This window comes from Cyanistes caeruleus, unplaced genomic scaffold (genome assembly GCF_971803275.1).
Source record: "Cyanistes caeruleus unplaced genomic scaffold, bCyaCae1.hap1.1 HAP1_SCAFFOLD_135, whole genome shotgun sequence".
Lineage (NCBI taxonomy): Eukaryota > Metazoa > Chordata > Aves > Passeriformes > Paridae > Cyanistes > Cyanistes caeruleus.
In genome coordinates this window covers 165,475-181,696 of record NW_028255932.1, presented here as the reverse complement: position 1 = coordinate 181,696, position 16,222 = coordinate 165,475, and the positions used below count along the sequence as shown (strand labels likewise).

The following is a 16,222-nucleotide window of genomic DNA, read 5'->3' as shown; positions in this document are numbered from 1 at the left end:
GACTTGAAGAATTTTGTGGGATTTTTCTTAGATTGTATGGAAATTTGTGGAGATTTTGTGGGATGCTTCAGGAATTTGGTAGGGTTTTGTGACAATTAAGGGAATTTTGTGGGAGTTTTCTGACATTTTATGGAATTTTTCTGGAATGTTGTGGGATATGGATGAGACCTGAAGAATTTTGAAGGATATTTCTGGAATTTTGCAGAAATTGAGGGGGTTTTTTGTGATGTTTCTGGAATTTGGTGACATTTTTAAGAATTTTGTAGAATGTTATGGAATTTTTGTACAATTCTGAGGGATTCTCAGGAGACTTGAAGAATTTTGTGGGATTTATCTTAGATTGTGTGGAAATTTGTGGAGATTTTGTGGGATGTTTCAGGAATTTGGTAGGGTTTTGAGAAGTTTTAGGGAATTTTGAGGGAGTTTTCTGCCATTTTATGGGATATTTCTGGAATCTTGTGGGATATTGATGAGACTTGAAGAATTTGGAAGGATATTTCTGGAATTGTGTGGAAATTGGAGGTGATTTTTTGTGATGTTTCTGGAATTTGGTGACATTTTAAGAATTTTGTGGAATTCGGAGGAGACTTGAAGAATTTTGTGGGATTTTTCTTAGATTGTATGGAAATTTGTGGAGATTTTGTGGGATGCTTCAGGGATTTGGTAGGGTTTTGTGACAATTAAGGGAATTTTGTGGGAGTTTTCCGACATTTTATGGAATTTTTCTGGAATGTTGTGGGATATGGATGAGACTTGAAGAATTTTGAAGGATATTTCTGGAATTTTGCGGAAATTGAGGGGGTTTTTTGTGATGTTTCTGGAATTTGGTGACATTATTTAGAATTTTGTAGAATTTTTTTGGAATTTAAAGGGATTCTGAGGAGACTTGAAGATTTTTGTGGGATTTTTCTTAGATTGTGTGGAAATTTGTGGAGATTTTGTGCGATGTTTCAGGAATTTGGTCGGGTTTAGAGAGAATTTAGGGAATTTTGTGGGAGTTTTCTGCCATTTTATGGGATTTTTCCTTAAATTTTGTGGGATGTTTCTGGAATTACGTGGGGGTTTTGTAAAATTTTGAGTTATATTGATGAGACTTGAAGAATTTTGAAGGATTTTTCCGGAATTGTGTGGAAATTGGAGGTGATTTTTTGTGATGTTTCTGGAATTTGGTGACATTTTTAAGAATTTTGTAGAATGTTATAGAATTTTTGTACAATTTTGAGGGATTCTGTGGAGACTTGAAGAATTTTGTGGGATTTATCTTAGATTGTGTGGAAATTTGTGGAGATTTTGTGGGCTGTTTCAGGAATTTGGTAGGGTTTTGAGAAGTTTTCGGGAATTTTGTGGGAGTTTTCTGCCATTTTATGGGATTTTTCTGGAATCTTGTGGGATATTGATGAGACTTGAAGAATTTGGAAGGATATTTCTGGAATTGTGTGGAAATTGGTGGAGATTTTTTGTGATGTTTCTGGAATTTGGTGACTTTTTAAGAATTTTGTGGAATTCGGAGGAGACTTGAAGAATTTTGTGGGATTTATCATAGATTGTGTGGAAATTTGTGGATATTTTGTGGGATGTTTCAGGAATTTGGTAGGGTTTGGAGTAGTTTTTGGGAATTTTGTGGGATTTTTCTGCCATTTTATGGGATTTTTCCTTAAATTTTGTGGGATGTTTCTGGAATTACGTGGGGGTTTTGTGGAATTTTGAGGGATATTGAGGAGACAAGAAGAAATTTGAGTCATTTATCTTAGATTCTGTGGATCTTGGTAAAGATTTTGTGGGATATTTCAAACATTTGATAGGGTTTTGAGAAGTTTTAGGGAATTTTTTGAGTCTTTTCTGCAATTTTGTGGGATTTTGCTGCAATTTTGTGGGATTTTTTCAAAAAGTTGTGGGATTTTTCTGGAATGTTGTGGGATGTTTCTGGAATTACATGGGAGTTTTGTGGAACTTTGAGGGATATGGATGAGACTTGTTGAATTTTGAAGGATATTTCTGAAATTTTGTGGAAATTGGAGGAGATTTTTTTGAGATATTTCTGGAATTTGGTAGGGTTTTGAGAAGTTGTAGGGAATTTTGTGGGAGTTTTCTGCCATTTGATGGAATTTTTCTGGAATCTTGTGGGCTATTGATGTGACTTGAAGAATTTGGAAGGATATTTCTGGAATTGTGTAGAAATTGGAGGTGATTTTTTGGGATGTTTCTGGAATTTGGTGACATTTTTAAAAATTTTGTGGAATTTTAAAAGATTCAGAGGGGACTTGAAGAATTTTGTGGGATTTTTCTTAGATTGTATGGAAATTTGTGGAGATTTTGTGGGATGTTTCAGGAATTTGGTAGGGTTTTGTGACAATTAAGAGAATTTTGTGGGAGTTTTCTGACATTTTATGGAATTTTTCTGGAATGTTGTGGGATATGGATGAGACTTGAAGAATTTGGAAGGATTTTTCCGGAATTGTGTGGAAATTGGAGGTGATTTTTTGAGATGTTTCTGGATTTTGGTGACATTTTTAAGAATTTTGTAGAATGTTATGGAATTTTTGTACAATTCTGAGGGATTCTCAGGAGACTTGAAGAATTTTGTGGGATTTATCTTAGATTGTGTGGAAATTTGTGGAGATTTTGTGGGATGTTTCAGGAATTTGGTAGGGTTTTGAGAAGTTTTAGGGAATTTTGAGGGAGTTTTCTGCCATTTTATGGGATATTTCTGGAATCTTGTGGGATATTGATGAGACTTGAAGAATTTGGAAGGATATTTCTGGAATTGTGTGGAAATTGGAGGTGATTTTTTGTGATGTTTCTGGAATTTGGTGACATTTTAAGAATTTTGTGGAATTCGGAGGAGACTTGAAGAATTTTGTGGGATTTTTCTTAGATTGTATGGAAATTTGTGGAGATTTTGTGGGATGTTTCAGGAATTTGGTAGGGTTTTGAGAAGTGTTAGGGAATTTTGTGGGAGTATTCTGCCATTTTATGGGATTTTTCCTTAAATTTTGTGGGATGTTTCGGGAATTATGTGGGGGTTTTGTGGAATTTTGAGGGATATTGAGGAGACAAGAAGAAATTTGAGTCATTTATCTTAGATTCTGTGGATCTTGGTAAAGATTTTGTGGGCTATTTCAAACATTTGATAGGGTTTTGAGAAGGTTTAGGGACTTTTTTGAGACTTTTCTGCAATTTTGTGGGATTTTGCTGCAATTTTGTGGGATTTTTTCAAAAAGTTGTGGGATTTTTCTGGAATGTTGTGGGATGTTTCTGGAATTACATGGGAGTTTTGTATAATTTTGAGGGATTCTGTGGAGACTGGAAGAATTTTGTGGGATTTATCTTAGATTGTGTGGAAATTTGTGGAGATTTTGTGGGATGTTTCAGGAATTTGGTAGGGTTTTGAGAAGTTTTCGGGAATTTTGTGGGAGTTTTCTGCCATTTTATGGGATATTTCTGGAATCTTGTGGGATATGGATGAGACTTGAAGAATTTGGAAGGATATTTCTGGAATTGTGTGGAAATTGGTGGAGATTTTGCGGGATGTTTCTGGAATTACGTGACATTTTAAGAATTTTGTGGAATTCGGAGGAGACTTGAAGAATTTTGTGGGATTTATCATAGATTGTGTGGAAATTTGTGGAGATTTTGTGGGATGTTTCAGGAATTTGGTAGGGTTTTGAGAAGTTGTAGGGAATTTTGAGGGAATTTTCTGCCATTTTATGGGATATTTCTGGAATCCTGTGGGATATTGATGAGACTTGAAGAATTTTGAAGGATATTTCTGGAATTTTGCGGAAATTGAGGGGGTTTTTTGTGATGTTTCTGGAATTTGGTGACATTATTTAGAATTTTGTGGAATTTTTTTGGAATTTAAAGGGATTCTGAGGAGACTTGAAGATTTTTGTGGGATTTTTCTTTGATTGTGTGGAAATTTGTGGAGATTTTGTGGGATGTTTCAGGAATTTGGTCGGGTTTAGAGAGAATTTAGGGAATTTTGTGGGAGTTTTCTGCCATTTTATGGTATTTTTCCTTAAATTTTGTGGGATGTTTCTGGAATTACGTGGGGGTTTTGTAAAATTTTGAGTTATATTGATGAGATTTGAAGAATTTTGAAGGTTTTTTCCGGAATTGTGTGGAAATTGGAGGTGATTTTTTGTGATGTTTCTGGAATTTGGTGACATTTTAAGAATTTTGTGGAATTCGGAGGAGACTTGAAGAATTTTGTGGGATTTTTCTTAGATTGTATGGAAATTTGTGGAGATTTTGTGGGATGTTTCAGGAATTTGGTAGGGTTTTGTGACAATTAAGGGAATTTTGTGGGATTTTTCTGCCATTTTATGGGATTTTTCCTTAAATTTTGTGGGATGTTTCTGGAATTACGTGGGGGTTTTGCAAAATTTTGAGTTATATTGATGAGATTTGAAGAATTTTGAAGGATTTTTCCGGAATTGTGTGGAAATTGGAGGTGATTTTTTGTGATGTTTCTGGAATTTGGTGACATTTTTAAGAATTTTGTAGAATGTTATGGAATTTTTGTACAATTTTGAGGGATTCTGTGGAGACTTGAGGAATTTTGTGGGATTTATCTAAGATTGTGTGGAAATTTGTGGAGATTTTGTGGGATGTTTCAGGAATTTGGTAGGGTTTTGAGAAGTTTTCGGGAATTTTGTGGGAGTTTTCTGCCATTTTATGGGATATTTCTGGAATCTTGTGGGATATGGATGAGACTTGAAGAATTTGGAAGGATATTTCTGGAATTGTGTGGAAATTGGTGGAGATTTTGCGGGATGTTTCTGGAATTACGTGACATTTTAAGAATTTTGTGGAATTCGGAGGAGACTTGAAGAATTTTGTGGGATTTATCATAGATTGTGTGGAAATTTGTGGAGATTTTGTGGGATGTTTCAGGAATTTCGTAGGGTTTGGAGTAGTTTTTGGGAATTTTGTGGGATTTTTCTGCCATTTTATGGGATTTTTCCTTAAATTTTGTGGGATGTTTCTGGAATTACGTGGGGGTTTTGTGGAATTTTGAGGGATATTGAGGAGACAAGAAGAAATTTGAGTCATTTATCTTAGATTCTGTGGATCTTGGTAAAGATTTTGTGGGCTATTTCAAACATTTGATAGGGTTTTGAGAAGGTTTAGGGAATTTTTTGAGACTTTTCTGCAATTTTGTGGGATTTTGCTGCAATTTTGTGGGATTTTTTCAAAATGTTGTGGGATTTTTCTGGAATGTTGTGGGATGTTTCTGCAATTACATGGGAGTTTTGTGGAATTTTGAGGGATTCTGTGGAGACTGGAAGACTTTTGTGGGATTTATCTTAGATTGTGTGGAAATTTGTGGAGATTTTGTGGGATGTTTCAGGAATTTGATAGGGTTTTGAGAAGTTTTCGGGAATTTTGAGGGAGTTTTCTGCCATTTTATGGGATATTTCTGTAATCTTGTGGGATATTGATGAGACTTGAAGAATTTTGAAGGTTATTTCTGGAATTTTGTGGAAATTGGTCGAGATTTTATGGGATGTTTCTGGAATTTGGTAGGGTTTTGAGAAGATGTAGGGAATTTTGTAGGGTTTTTTCGGAATGTTGTAGCATTTTTCTGCCATTTTGTGGGATATTGAGGAGGTTTTTTTTGATGTTTCTGGAATTTGGTGACATTTTTAAAAATTTTGTGGCATTTTTGTGGAATATTTTTTGAATTGTGAGGGATTCTGTGGAGACTGGAAATATTTTGTGGAATTTTTCTTAGATTGTGTGGAAATTTGTGGAGATTTTTTGGGATGTTTCTGGAATTTTGTAGAGTTTTGAGAAGATGTAGGGAATTTTGTGATTTTTTTTCTAGAATGTTGTGGGGTTTTTTAATTTTGTGGGATATTGGGGATATTTTGAGGGATGTTTCTGGAATTTTGTGAGATTTTTATGGAATTTTGTGGGATTCTTAGGAGACTGGGAGAATTTTGAGGCATTTTTCTCTGATTCTGTGGAACTTGGCAATGATTTTGTGGGATGTTTCTGGAATGTGGTAGGTTTTCTAGAAGATTTAGGGAATTTTGTGGGAGTTTTCTGCAATTTTTTGGGATTTTTTCGGAATGTTGTAGAATTTTTCTGCAATATTCTCAGATATTGAGGAGACTTGAAGAATTTTGAAGGATATTCCTGGAATTTTGTGGAAATTGGAGGTGATTTAATGGGATGTTTTTGGAATTTTGTGGAATTTTTAAGAGTTTTGTGGAATTTTTATGTAATTTTTGTAGCATTTTGTGGGATTCTGAGGAGACTTGAAGAACTTTGAGGGATTTTTCTGGAATTTTGTAGAAATTGGAATGGATTTTGTGGGATGTTTTTGATATTTGTAAGGGTTTTGAGAAGTTTTAGGCATTTTTGTTGGGTGTTTCTGGAACTTCGTGGGGATTTTGAGAAGTTTTAGGGAATTTTGTGGGAGTTTCCTGGAAATTTGTTGAATGTTTCTGTAATTTTGTGGGGGTTTTGTGGAATTTTGAGGGATATTGAGGAGACATTGTTGTGGTTTTAAAGCAGTAACTAAAAAATTAGCAGAAAACTTCCTTATTTCTTGCTGTGAGATATGGATTAGAACAAGAGCAAAACAGGCTTAAAACTAAAATGAAATAAAGAAAATTTATTATTAAAAACTACAAGAATAAGAAACCAGAATAAAACATCCAGAACAACCCTTTTCTCCCCCACTACCCAACCATTCCCTTGTTTACATGACAACATAGAGACAAAAAACTTTGCAACTTTGGTGTTTACAACAGTCCCAATTCCTGCTAGAGTCTTTTCATCAGTCTTTGTAGAGAAACAGAAGTCTTCTTCTGCTATCTATGGAGTTTTTCACAAGAAAACTATTTTTCTTCATAGCTTTCTATTTCTCTGATGCCAGCTGCCCGGAAATCTGCCATCAGTTGTCTCCTCCCATTTGCCATCACTCTGAGGTGTGTTATGGGTCATGAGTCTAGGGATGTCATTTTTATGATTGAGTTATTCAAAGGCAAAAGTTCTCTTCATCTGTCTCTGTGAGCTTCCCTGGAAACAGAAATTTTCTCATTGCCTCTCAGGGCCTCAAATCTTCAACTCTTACTTCTCCCCCTCTGTTCCAGAACTTCACTGTATCACAATTGCTCTACCTTTTGCTCAAAATCCACACTTTGAACACTCCATTCCTCCCAATATACTCTGTCATGAATTAAAGGAGTTTTTTCAGAACACTATTGTCCATCTCCACAGCTTTAACAGAAAAATATTTCAGCTTATAAAGCATCTGCTTATTCTCTACCTCTTCTGGAGTTTAATTCTTTTCTTTACTGTCTCTGATAGTTTATAAAGTCTCTTTACATGCTGATTACTCTCTTTTTCTTTCTCTGGGAGAAAAGGATTAATCTGCAAGTCTCATCTGAGTAATGAAAGGGTTAAAATCTTGCCCAGGCTTTGTAGATGGTTTTGTGATCTCTGCCGGAGCAGCGGCTGGAGCTGTCTGCGATGGAAGATTCTTCATGGCTGCTCTGGAGAGTGTGGTCACTGTCTCAGCCTGCCACAGGTCAAGAGTTTTTTCTTTCCATACTCAACGGTGAATTCCGTCACGGCAAAAAAAACTGCAGCCAAGCCAGGGACCGGCCTGGCCTGGCCAGAGCCCGGGGCAAGCCCCGCAGGCCCCATCTCCCGGCTGGGAGCCGCGGCAGGCCCAGCCCAGCCCTTGCCCGAGCCACATGGCCTGGGCAGGGGAACAAGAGGCCAGCTGGAGCTCAGTTACCTTTCACAGCCAGGAAACAAAGAGACACAGAAATTCCCAGGCTTAGGTCTTAAGGTGGTGTTCACAGGTTGATCTCACTTTTCAATGGTCAAAACTGCTGTCAATTCTTAGGAATGGCCAGTTGTTGGCCAGGAGAGAAACTCGCATCAGCCTCCAGCAGTTTTAACTTCGTTAGGTGTTTTCTCTTTGTTTTCTTAAATGCCAACCTATCACACCATCAGATGACCACGACACAGCCATGAGCATGATATCATGACCATGAGAGGAGCATGAGCATGAGCATGAGCATGAGCATGAGCATGAGCATGAGCATGAGCATGAGATGACTGTGATCAGGGGATGACAATGAACATGAAATGATGGTGCTCAGGAAATGACCATGAGATGACATGGCTATGACTGTGGCTGTGACATGACTGTGGCCATAAGATGATCACAAGATGACCATGAGCATTTCATGACCATGAGCATTTCATGACCATGACACAGCCATGAGGTGATCAAGGTCATGAGATGACCATGAGGTGACCATGACTTAAGCATGACCATGGGGTCATAAAGACCATGAGATGAGCAAGAGATGACCATGGCCTTGATACAACAATGACCATGAGATGACCATAATGAGGCAACTATGAGCATGAGATGATTGTGACCAAGAGATGACCATGAGATGACCACAACACACCATGGCCATGTGTGATCATGATCATGAGGTGACTGTGAGATGACCCTTACAGTGAGATGACCGTGAGCATGAGAAGACCAAAACAGAATCATGGCCGTGACATGACTATGACATGGCCATGACACTGATAGTAAAAGGTTTTGAAATCTTAGAAAATTTGGGGACATAGAAAGAAAGTTAGGTTTGGAAAGCCCTGGGTAAAGTAGTCCCTGGGAAATGTTAGGCCTTGTGCTTGCTAAAGATCAGGTGAAACTGCACTTGTGTAGTTAGTAGATGATAAATGATACAATTGTTAGATGTGATTAGATATAATTATTGTTTAAAGAACATGAGGAACAATGTTAGGGGCTGGGGGGGATCATGACAAATCCGTGCTTGGGTAAAAGCAATGCATACAATAGAACAATGTAAGTTTAATAATTAATATGTAAGTTATATAACGATAGAGTATAAAAACATGTTCAACTCAAAACCAGGTCGGGTCAGATTTGGGTATGTGTACCCCTGACACCCAGAGCTCTTCAATAAAGCACCTTCATATAATCATTCCATGATTATGTGTGTTCCTGAACACTAATATTTTGGCACCCCAGATGGAATGCTGTGAGTGCTGCTGAGTGAGTTCGCAACCCGATCATGCTCCAGCCGGCACCGAGGGATTCTCGGGGAGCCCATCCGGCTGCGACTGTCTCTGCTGCTCACAACGTCCCCGGGAGAGAAAGGTAAGGTGCTTTACTTTGGTTTGGGTGCCTGCCAGTTAGACGCAGCGAAAGCTGTGCATGGTTGGGCTAAAGGAATTCCTGTCGGTATTGCCCAGGCACCGTCTGTCAGACGAGCGCGAAAGTGTTGCAGGTTCGGCATTTGGTGTATTGTAGTTGTAACATGGAGCAGGGTTTTGGGCTGCAATGCTCCCATACTGGGTACTTCTCCTTTGGGGTGCTTATTAGCACATTGGAAACAAGGTCACTTTGGGGAAGAATTACATAAGACTAAGTTAATTTCCATGAGATCTCCCACAGATCAAGACCCCAGCAACCCTGTCACGTCCATTGGTAGCTATAACCCCCCTCTTCTCTCTCTCTTTGTTTTCTTTCTCTCTCTTTCTCTTTCTCTCTCCTCTATCGCATAACCCTTGTTGTTGGCACTAAAATAAAGGTACGTTATTGTTGTTATGATTTAAACTGAAATCCCTTTGTGTCCTTTTTGCACTCTGAGATCAAACAAACCTCTCACGAGTCCCACTCGCGTTATTGAATCGTGACATTTAAACTGGAGTCACGGACAGGATTTCTGACAGACAGAAGGGGCTGCAGGTTTGTTGTGCAGTCTGTATTAGGGGAAGGACGTCTTGCTCCAGCCGCACCCAGCCCGACACTCCCAAAAGAGTGAGCGGTGTCTAGAAAGCAAGGGGGCAACTCGAATTTCCCACAAACTGCACACACCGAGGTGAAAAGCACCCCACACTCACTTGAGGGCTTTGTCTGCAGAATTTCACAAAAGATCTCTTAGTGCAAAAGGGTGGGAATGTTTTTATTCTTGTTGTGTGTATGAATTTTGACTGCTTGGTGTAGCAGAAAGACAACGAGAATTTTAAACTGAAGGAGTGCCTCCCAAGCAGATTTGGTCTTTTTACCCATACAGGGAAGCAAAAAGCTGTGTGCATGTGTATAATTTAAGTTTATACCTCCCTGTAGTGGTTTTTCCCTTTGTAAAATGACTGAAAATGGCAGTGCAGAAGTTAAAGCTGCATTTTATGCATGTTATGCTCTGTTAGCAAAACACAATGCCAGACCTTCTCCAGGAGGGAAAAGTTGGTGCTTAATAATTGGTTTAATTTGGAAAATGTGATTGACAGTGTATGTTCTTTACAACATGAAACAAAATTTAAACGGGGCAAAAATAAAACTATACTCTGCTCAGTTTTGGGAGCTTGTCTTACAGCAGCTATAGAAACTCGCTGTAAGTAGTGAGGAAAAAACTACAATAGACTCCCTCCAAAACCTAGTTCAAACTTCGCAAAAGCAATTGGATGAAGAAAGAAGTAAGATCAATCTGTTGTGAGCAGCCCTCCATTAAAAAATTCAAAAAATGCTGACTTGCTAAAAGAAACAAGAGAGGGAAACCCCTCTCATTAATCAAATTTACCCTCAAAAAGAGCTAACTTGGATAAAATTGTGGGGAACACTGCTCTCCTAGTTTGAAACCTCTAATTAAAACAGAATATAATTATATCAATGATAAAAATCTTGATCTGCACATAACCACTAAAAATAGAAAAAAAGAAAAAAAAAAAAAAAAAAAAGAAAAAAAAAAAGAGGGGGGGGAGTACGGGCGTCTCCCTCATGAGTCAGAGACAGAATACGTATCCCGAGTGTCTCTCACTGGAGGTGATCAAATTCGGTTGAGAGAACGGGAATCCAGTGGGCACTGGGGACATGAAGTCTTCTTAACAGCAGGAGACAGACGTAACCCATGGTCCCTAACTCAGCACACAGCTTATTGGGCAGAGGGGCTTAACCCCTTGGAAAGGGGGGACCCTATAGCTCTAGTGAGTACCCCAAACCAACTACTGAAAACATTCACAAAGCTGCCTGCTTGCAAATGATACACAAAAGAAAATTAATTGCCGGCTATGAATCACCAATGTTGTTACCTGTGAAAACTAAAATTATGACCCCTTTCATTCAAGGCCTTCCAGAATCACTTCAACCTACAGCAATTTTCCTAAAAAAAAAAACCAAAAACCAAAACAAACAAAAAAAACCCCATAGCAGCTATAATCTCTGTGGATAGACTGCTCAACCGGGTTCCACTGATCCTGGGTTTATTCCCTTCACCACCCCCTCTCAGCTGACAGGTTCACAATTGCGTTCTCCTGCTAGGAACCATAAAATTTGGACACGGAGAAAAGTTGCAAAAGAGCTAATTAATTACAGTAGCAATTATGGACCTATAAAAATCCCAGAAGAAAAATCAGAGAAAGCAAAGGGTGTTAGATACATTGGTTCTCTTAATGAAAACCCAGAAAAGAGAAAACAAATCTCTAACCACTAGTATTGGTGGTCACTAGAGATAAAGAAAGGGGTCCCCAGAAACATAAAGGATGGCTTGTCACTTAAAAGTTGAGTAAAGCAGTCTCTAACTGGAACTGTCCCAGGTTCATTATATCCAATGCCCCATTGTATAACCCAGCACACCTCCACAGGCTCTGGGCTGTCAGCCAAAGCAGTTTCCTTCTCAGCTTCTGGGAGTGGAGCCCAAACAGCTTTAGAATCAGGGAAACTGGTAACTCTGCCTCTCATGGGTGAGCAGAGAGGCAGAGGTTGGTTGTATTGAAAATGCTCACTAGAAATAACAAAACTGGAGACATACTGATTATAACAATAGTGGGTCCTAAACGTGCACCTATTACTTCTGTAGTGAACACTCGAGCCCAAATTTCTGTGTTGACCAATACAGACTAGTACAGGATTTGAGAGCAATAAATGGAATAACTAAAGGTTATTCTACCCAGTGGTAGCTAATCCTTGCACACTGTTAACATCCGTAAAAGAGAAATAGAAATGGTTTACTGTAATTGATTTAAAAGATGCCTTTTTCTGCACACCCCTTGACAAAGAAAGTAGGAAACTGTTTGCCTTTGAGTGGGAAAATCCAGACAATGGAAGGAAAACCCAGCTCACCTGGACACGACTCCCACAAGGATACAAGAACAGTCCAACCCTATTTGGAAGCCTAAGCTCTTGGCTAAGGAGCTGGAGATTTGGACGGAGAACGGGCAAGTACCAGAGAACAATATATGCTGTTACAGTATGTTGGTGATATACTGACAGCTACAGAAGAGAAAACAACCTGCATAAAGGTAACAATTGAAATTTTAAATCAGCTGGGAATGAGTGGATAGAAGGTGTCTAAAGAGAAGGCACAAATTGCCCGACAAACTGTGATTTACCTGAGGTGTGAAATCTCACAAGGGCAATGTAAGCTGGGTACTAACCGTATTCAAGCTATTTGTGCTATTCCAGAACTCCAGAACCTGCATGAGCTGTGAGTTTTCCTCAGGATGACAGAGTGGTGCTGCCTGTGGATCATGGACTATGGACTAATTGCAAAACCCCTGTATGAAGCCCAGAAGACACAACCGCTTACCTGGGGCAGACCACAGAAGGAGGCCTTCCTCAAACTGAAGGAAGCATTGACAACGGCTCCGGCGTTAGGATTGCCTGATTTGTCCAAAGATTTTCAGCTGTTTGTGCATGAAAGATCACACCCAGCACTGGGAGTGCTGACCCAACCTTTGGGAAGCTGGAAAAGGCCGGTAGGCTGCTTTTCCAAACAACTTGACAACGTGAGTGCCGGATGGCCTTCATGCCTGCAGACAGCTGCAGCCACTGTGATGCTGATCCAAGAAGCCAGGAAACTCACAATGGGCAGACACATAGATGTCTATGTGCCACACATGGTGACCACTGTTTTAGAACAAAAGGGGGGCCAATGGCTATCTCCAAGCAGGATGATGAAATTCCAGGTAATCATGACTGAGCAGGATGATGTCACATTAAAGACAACTAACCTCTTGAATCCAGCTTTGTTCCTAGGTACCACAACTGAAGAAGGCCCATTAGAGCATGACTGTGTAGAGGTAATTGAGTACACCTATTCAGCAAGAGAAGACCTGAAAGACATCCCACTCGAGCAAGCAGAGTGAGAGCTATTCACAGATGAAAGCAGTTTTGTGGAGAACAGGACCAGATATGCTGGATATGCGGTAACAACAGTCAATACAGTAGTGGAGGCAAAAGCATTATCACCAAATCCATCTGCCCAGAGGGCAGAACTGGTTGCTTTAACCAGAACACTAGAATTAAATGAAGGGAAAAGGGTAAACATATGGACTGACGCAAAGTATGCTTTTGGAGTAGTGCATGTACATGGAGCACTGTAGAAAGAAAGAAAGAGGACTGCTGTCTTCTCAAGGTACGCACATTAAACATCAAGATGCAGTCCTACAATTGATAAAAGCCGTCCAAAAACCGGAACAAGTGGCAATTATGCACTGCAAAGCACACTAATCAGGAAACTCCAAGATTTGTGAGGGGAATTGAAAGGCAGACTGGACAGCTCGACAGATTGCTTGAGAAGTGCAAACAACAATGGCATTGATACCTTTAAAAGTTAACGTATCTCAATTTAATTTGCCTCCAAAACCAAAATATTCAATAGAAGATGAGAAACTGGGACATTTGCTAAATGCTCAAAAGAATTCAGAAGAATGTTATGTAACTGCACAAAGACAAACTGCACATTGATAATGAGAGAAGTTCTAGAAATTAAACATAACAAATGTCATTGGGGTGCAGAGGCATTGGTAAAATTGCTAAAGCAAAAATTAATCTCGGTATGGATGCCAACAATGGCAAAATTATCTCAGTGGCTAGATACAGGAATAGCTAGGAAAGATTAGGATAGGAACAGAATCACGATGACACTTGGCAAGAACCCTCTAGTAGAGTGAAATTTGGCTGGGCCCTAGAGTCTTTGCTTGGTCCTAGAGCAAACTATCAGAAGAGAGAAATGTTGTTCAAACTTACAGGTCAGGTAGATAAATTAGCAAGAGTGAGCTGAGAAAGATTTAAAGAACTAAATGTACAATGACAATTTATTACTCCTGAAAGAGCATGGAGTGTGTGAGTTTTTCTAAAGGGACAGATTGATCATTGCTGCGTCCACATCCCAAATGTAACTGCAGATGTAGAATATGACATCAATCAATTGCAACAAATAGAGCACGAAGCACAGGAAGAGCAAAAGGATTTGTCTACAAGTTGGTTAGGCAAAATCTTCAAAGGGTTAGGGTGGAATGTGAATTCATGGATTAAATCTATCATTGAGAATGTGATAATCTTACTAACTGTATTCTTAGCAATTTGGTTAGTTTACAGCATCTTCAAGGGAGAAATACAGAAAAAAACGTCCTGGAACCAGAAAATAATAAAGGCACTGATGTGAGATCCACACCCACCATCTTCTGGTTCTCCAATTTGTGACAACATCCCGGACAACGCTTACATCAATCAAGGATTCGAAGAACATCAAGTATAAACTCAGAAACAAAGGACTGTATCAAGTGAAAACATTTACACTTATGGTGAAGTGAAAATGCTTTCAAAGGGGGGAATGATAGTAAAAGGTCTTAAAATCTTAGAAAATTTGGGGACTTAGAAAGAAACTTAGGTTTGGAAGGCCCTGGGAAAAGTAGGCCCTGGGAAATGTTAGGCCTTGTACTTGCTAAAGATCAGGTGAAACTGCACCTGTGTAGTCAGTAGATGATAAATGATACAATTGTTAGATGTGATTTGCCATAATTATTGTTTATAGAACATGAGGAACAATGTTAGGGGGCTCTGGGGGGGATCACGAGAAATCCATGCTTGGGTAAAAACAATGCATACAATAGAACAATGGAAGTTTAATAATTAATATGTAAGTTATATAACGATAGAGTATTAAAACATGTTCAGCTCAAAACAAAGATGGGTCAGATTTGGGTTTGTGTACCCCTGACACCCAGAGCTCTTCAATAAAGCACCTATTTATGATTATATATAATCATTCCGTGATTATGTGTGTTCCTGAACGCTAACAGCTCTGTTCCTCTCTTCCAGCCCTTGAAGACATGGCACATAACATCAGCCCTGCCATCAGAAGCCTGGCAATTCAAAAACTTTGTATCCTCCAGGCAGTAGAGAGAACTCAATATTCCATCTTTGGAAACCTGCAAGATCAGCTCTACATGGCATACAGGACACGGTCTCATCTCTCAGGCCTTGACTGGATGCGCTGCTGGAGCTCTGCTGAGAGATGATCTGGGAGGTTCTGTCTGCTGGGGCCACCTGAGCCAGCCAGAATTTTATTTTTCTTCAAAATTGTTCTTTCCTTATTTTTGTTTTTGTTTAGTATGTAAATATAGGATATGTTATAAATACACAGGCTCCCAGGAGCTTTCTTTTGCTGCCCAAGGTCCGCAGGATATTGGAGAAGAGAGGGAAAAGGGTCCTTGTGCTCAGCAACCTGCTGGGGTGTGCAGTGGTGAAGGGAAAATGGCCAGAAGCCCCTTGGCCTTTGGTGGTTTTGCTGAAGCCACAACCCCTGTCCCAGCCAGGAAGTGCCATCTGTGTCCTCGTGCCCGTGTGGTGCTGGCTGGGTTGCTGAGGGCTCCCAGGTGCTTCTTGATCCAGCTCTTCTAGAGCTCCTGTGGGGCTGCGGCGCTGCTGCTGGTCCACGCTGGGGGAGACTCTGAGGGAACAGGGTGCTGGGAGGCCATGAAGGGATGAGGGGCTGTGGAGGCCCTGACGGGACAAGGCAGTGGGAAGGCACAAGAGGGATGTGTGAGGGAGTGGGTGGAAGGAGGCTCCAAGGGGACAGGAGGCCCCTGAAAGGCCGGACTGGTGGGAAGACCTGAGGAACTGGGTGTCAGAGGCCATAAGCAGCCCCTGGGCAGCCGCCTGGTTCCTGACACCCGGCTGATCAGGCGCTTCCCCAAAATGTCTCCCAGGCCTGCAGCAGAAGCCCTCGAGGCTGGGACACCATCCCTCCAGGAGGGTGGGGACAGCCTGAGGTGTGCCCAGGCTGGGCTGGCTGGGGACATGGAGGGCAGGGGGGTGCTGCCAGGCCACAGCCACTGGGTGCCTGCGATAAGGGGCAGTGGGCAGAGGCAGGGCTGGCGGCCAGGCCGGGCCCTCGCAGCTGCCCAGGCCACGCTGCTGTGACCGAGGCCC

General features: G+C 40.3%; 1 protein-coding gene across 1 annotated transcript in view; it reads left to right on the top strand.

Annotated features, from left to right (window-relative positions):
- LOC147645993 (serine/threonine-protein kinase PAK 3-like) overlaps positions 1 to 16,222 on the top strand; it is a 135,635-nt gene that overhangs the window by 35,591 nt on the left and 83,822 nt on the right. The window lies entirely within an intron of this gene.